Raw genomic sequence first — 6,000 nt, 5'->3', positions numbered from 1 at the left:
AAACCAAAATAACTAGACTTTTTTTTTTTTTTTTTTTAGTTTCTTTTTTAAAAACATCTTATTTATTTTTTTGGTGAAAGTTGACATGCAATATTATATTAGTTTTAGGTGTACAACCAAGTTAGTAGATATATGAATAACTTATGAAGTAATCACCCAGATAAATCTAGTATCCATCTGGTACCATAAATATAATAGTTAATTACAATTTTATTGACTATATTCCATATGCTGTACTTCATATCCCCAAGATTATTCTGAAATTACCACTTTGTACTTCTAAATCCCTTCACCCTTTTTACCCATCCCTTGACCCCCCACCCCATTCCATCTGGCAACTATCAAAATGTTCTTTGTATGTATGAGCCTATTTATTTTGCTTTTTAGATCCCACATATAAATGTAATCATATGACATGCATCTTCTTATGTCTGACTTATTTCACTCAGCACAATACCCTCTAGGTCCATCCCTCTTGTTGCAGATGGCAAAATTTCATTCCTTTTTTTTTTATTGCTGAGTCATATTTTATTGTATATAAGCATCTTCTCTTTACTCATTCATCTATTGATGGACACTTACATTGCTTTCATAGCTTGGCTATTGTAAATAAGGCTGTCATGAACATATGGATGTATATGTCTTTTTGATGAAGTGATTTGGGTTACTTTAGATAAATACCCAGAAATGGATTTCTGGGTCCTTCATTGTCTCTTATTATAGCCTTTGTTTTACAGTCTATTTTTGTGTGGTATAAATATGGCTATGTCAGCAACCCCCACCCCCATTTTCATGAAATATCTTTTTCTATCTCTCCACTTTCAGTCTGTGTGTGTCTTTCTATCTGAAGTGAATCTATTGTAGACAACATATGTATGGGTATTGTTTTGTTATCCATTCAGCCACTGTATAATTTTTTTGATTGAAGCATTTAAGCCACTTGCATTTAAAGTAATTGCTGATAGATATACAATATATTAATTGACATTTTATTGTTCTTTTTTTGTAAAAAAAAATATTTTTCTTCTTCTTAAAGAGGGCCCTTTAATATTTCTTGTAATATTTCTTTGATGCTGATGAACTCCTTCAGCTTTTTATGGTCTGGGAAGATCTTTATCTGTCCATTGATTCTAAATAAAACTTTTCTGGGTATAGTAATCTTGGTTGTAGATCCCTACTTTTCATTACTTTGAATATTCTGTGTCAATCTTGATCTGCAAAGCTTCTGTTGAGAAATCAGCTGACAGTTTTATGGGAGCTCACATAAGACTGTAGGTAACTCTTGCTATTCTTAAGATCTTTTTTTACTTTAATCTTTGGTATTTTAATTATAATGTGTCTTGGTATAGGCCTCTTTGGGTTAATCTCATTTGGGACTCTTGGAGCTTCCTGTACTTATAGATTTAGTTCCTTAACCAGGTTAGGGAAATTTTCCATCATTATTTTTTCAAGCAGGTTTTCAATTTCTTGCTTTCTCTTTTCTTTCTCCTTCTGGCTCCACCAAGATGCAAATGTTAGTACTCTTGAAATTTTCCCAAAGGCTCCTTAAACTATCCTCATTTTTTTTTTTGGATTCTTTGTTTTGTTTTTGCTGTTCTAATTGGTTAATTTCTGCTTTCTGATCCTTTGCTTTATCTACCCTACTGTTGATTGATTCCCTGTAATGTGTTCTTCATTCCTGATTAGTCCTCTTTTATGTTTCCTATCTCTTTGTTGAAGTTCTCACTAAGTTTATCTACTCTTCCACTAAGTTCAATGAGCATCATTATGAATAATGTTTGGAACTGTGCATCTGGTAGGTTGCTTGTCTCCATTTTAGTTATTTCTTTTTCTGTAGTTTTGTTCTATTCTTTCACATAGGAAATATTTTTTTGTCTCCTCATTTTGACTGCCTCCCTTTGTTAATTTCTGTGTATTGGGTAGAGCTATTATAGCTCCCTGTTTGGTAGAGTGGCCTAATGTAGTAGGTGTCCTATAGGGCCCAGTGACATAGCTTCTCTCAATACTCAAGATGGGCACTGTAGATCTGCCCCCTGTGTGGGCTGTATACACCTTCCAGTTATAGTTGAAACTTGATTGCTGTTGGTATGTCAATGGAAGAGATTTACCCCCAGGTTGATCCATTGGGAGAACTGACCATGATGGGGCTGCTCTGCAGGGGATGACCACTCAAAGCGAGACTCACTTTGGTGGGGATCTGGTGCCTGATAAGTTTGTCTCTTGAGTGTGTTTCTTGCAGAGGTGTTGAGTGCTGTTCCAGCATGGTCTGGAGCTATACACTGGGTATGTTGGCTCTGTGGCCTCCTGGGAGGTGTAGGCCAAGGTCAGCCACTGTCTGTGCCCTGCCCAGCATCACCCAGCATGAGATACAGAAATATCTGTAGATGGCTACTACGTATGCTAAGCTTAAAGGTGCTCTGGAGAGGCCAGCTTCAAATGGTGCCCAGCCTGTAGCCACTTAGCAAGAGGCATGGGGAACACCAAGGCCACATGCTATTTGTCTGGGGCTCGTGGACCTTTGGGATTTTAGGAAATTCTGCAGCATGAGCCACGACTGGCTGTTTTCATGGAAAAGTCTCTGAAAACAGTTTGAGTGTGCCACCATGTTTGGTGGGGCAGGACCTTAGGGAATCACTAGGGAGAAGCAAATAGTATTAACCATGCTGATTGAGACTAACATATGGTTTACCTCTGCAGCCACTGTGGGGGAAGGGCTCAACAAAGGAGCAAAGGCCTCTGCCAGCACCTCTGTCTGGGAGAAAGCTGTGCTTCTAATCCTTGCCCTTGAAGCCAGACAATCCAGCTCTTTCCCATATGTCCCTGGCACCTTTTCAGCAGCAAGTGAGTTCAAATAAGTTCATTTGCAAGGCTGTTATGACTAATGCCTGGGACTTCAGCAGTCCTCTTTATCAGCCACAATTCCCAATGCTTTTCATAGTCAGAGTAATGGTGACTTTTCTTTTGGGCACTGGAAACCTAGGCTAGAGGATGTGGTGTTAGACTGGGTCCTCTCACTCCTCAGGAGGAATCCCTCCTGAATTTTAATACACCTTTGAAGTGTATGTCTTCATCTTGCCTTAGGACAAATTGTGTTAATAAAAGCAGGGTCCTGAGTCAAGAGGTAGTCTTCAGCTCCTTTAGCTGAAGCTCCTCTGAACCTCAATGCCTTTCAAAACTATCTTTCCTCTTTGGACTCCTTATTGAATCTACACATCACCTCCTCTCTCCAGATTGCTGAACCCCTTCATAATGCTGGGACACGAACCCCGGCAAACCACCACTCATATATGTAGGATCAGACCATTCTGCATCTCCACCCCTCCTACCAGTCTTAATGTTATAGGACCTACGTTCAGCTGGATTTCAGGCAGTTCTGAATGGTAGTTGTTATATAGTTTTGTTGTAATTTTGATGTGGTTGTAGGAGGATGCGAGTGCTGCATTTTCCTACTTCATCTTGACAGGAAACTCGAGACTTTCTGATTAGGAGGTGGTTAGAAATTCTAGTGACTATTTGGAAATATTAAATATATATATATATATATATATATATATATATATATATATATATATATATATATTAGTATTACTTAGATTTTAAATCAGTAAGTTAAAGATAGCCATAAAAAAAAGGCACATGACATGTGGAAAATAGCAGTAAGCATTATCACTGATTTCTCATCAGGAGCAAGGAAATTTAAGACAATGAAGTAACATCTTTAAAAAGTTTAAAGAAAAAGAAAATTGCTAACCTAGAATTCTATATCCAATAAAAAAACATTGTCCAGAATGATAAATTAATCGCATTTTTAGGTAGACAAAGTTCAGAGAACTTGTCACTAACTGATCTACACTATAAAAAAATGTTAACAAAAGTGCTTACGACTGAAATCCAGTTATATTAAATGGAAACACATTTATTTAAAAAAGAATGCAAAGCACCAAATATAATAAATACATAAGTAAACCTAAAAAGAGTTTTTCTCTTATTTCTTAATTTCATTAAAAGATAATTTCATGTTTAAAGTAAAAGTAAATAATAATGAAGATAAAATGGATCCTTAAGAAATAAAAGTGGATAAAAAGAAGGCAGAAAAAGAGGAAGAGAAGCAAAGAATAAATGGGAATCCTAGAAAAAAATACCAAGGTGATAGCCTTATATCCAGTCATATCAATTATATACTAACTAAATCCAGATTGATTAAAAAGTAAGACCTAACAATAAGCTGCTTGTGAGAGATATACTACTTTAAATGTAAACTCACAAGTTAAAAATAAAAGGATGAAAATGTTTCCCATGAAAACACTAATCATATAAAAGCTGGAGTAGTTACATTAATATCAGATTAGGCTTTAGTACAAGAAGTATTACCAGAAGTAGTGTGACATTTCATAATGATAAAAGGACAACTTTTCCAGAAGACATAACAATCTTTTTTAAAATATATTTTTATTTATTTCAGAGAAGAAGGAGAGAGAGAGAGAGAGAGAGAGAGAGAGAGAGAGAGAGAGAGAGAGAGAGAGAGATATCAATGATGAGAGAGAATCATTGATGGGCTGCCTCCTGCATGCCCCCTACTGGGAATCGAGCCTGCAACCTGGGCATGTACCCTGATTGGAATCAAATTATGACCTCCTGGTTTATTAGTAGATGTTCAACTACTGAGCCACACTGGTCAGGCAATAAATAACAATCTTAAGTGTGCATACACCTAATGACACAGTTTCACAATATATGAAGGAAGAGAGGACAGAACCAAAGGGGAAAGAGACAATGCACCATTACAGCTGGGAACCTGAACACTCTTCTCTTAATACTTGAAAGAAAAGATAGAGTTCTGAATAACTTATCTAGGAGCTTAACCTAAATGCCTTTTCAGATCATCAGATTGTACAAGTTCAAAATACTTCCTTTCCAATTGTATGTGGAACATTCACCTAGATAATTATATACAGCAAGACAGGCTATAAAACAAATCTCAGTACAATTCAAAGGATTGAAACAGAGAATATTATCTGAAAACAATGAAATTATACTAGAAACAAAACCAAAATTCTTTTTAAAAAACCCCAAGTAATTAAAAATTAGCAATTTGTTTTTAATAATTCTTAGGTAAAGAAAAATCACATTTGATCCAAATAATAATAAAAGACAACTTATTAAAACATGTAATATGTAGCAAATCAGTACTTAGTAATAAATTTATAGCTTTAAACATTTGTATTAGAAATGAAGATATTTTAAAAGTAATGACCTAAACTCCCACTTAAAAACTTTAGAGAGAAGAAACAAATTCAAGTAAAGTAAGTAGAAGAAGAAAATACAAAAAGCAAAACACTAGAAAATAGACAATCAATAAGGAAACCTAAAGTTATTTCTCTGAAAGATTCAATAAAATTGATAACCTCCCTGGTAGATTCATCAAGAAAAAAAGAGAGAAGTTATAAATTATCAGCATCAGAAATTAAGAAGAGAAATCACTATTGATACTATAGGCATTAAAAAGATAGCATGTTTTATATGTTAATAAATTAGACAACATAATTAAATGTACAAAAATCTAGTAAGATATAACTTACCAAAATTAACACATAAAGAAATAGAGAATCTGAATAACATGATCCCTCTTAAAGAAATTGAACTTGTTATTAAAAACATTTCAACAAATAAAACTCTAGGTTCAGACTGCTTCACTGGTGAATTTTTTCAAATATTTAAAAAGAAAATAAAATTAAACTTTCAGAAAACTCTTTCAGGCTAGAAAATGTTAGGACAGCTCCTATCTCATTTTTTTTTTCAGACCATTATAACCCTGATACCTAAACCAGGCAGAGATATTACAATTAAGTAAAACTATATTTACCAAAGTCTCATAAACAGAATGCAGAAATTACTTACATAATATTAACAAATTAAATCCAGCAACATATAAACTGAATAATGGATATGAAATTCTATGATTTTCAAATGTTAAATTAACATTTGAACTATCAATCAATC

The sequence above is a fragment of the Pipistrellus hanaki genome (assembly GCF_964339955.1).
Source record: "Pipistrellus hanaki genome assembly, chromosome: 2".
Classification (NCBI taxonomy): Eukaryota; Metazoa; Chordata; class Mammalia; order Chiroptera; family Vespertilionidae; genus Pipistrellus; species Pipistrellus hanaki.
Note: the sequence above shows the minus strand (reverse complement) of the source record.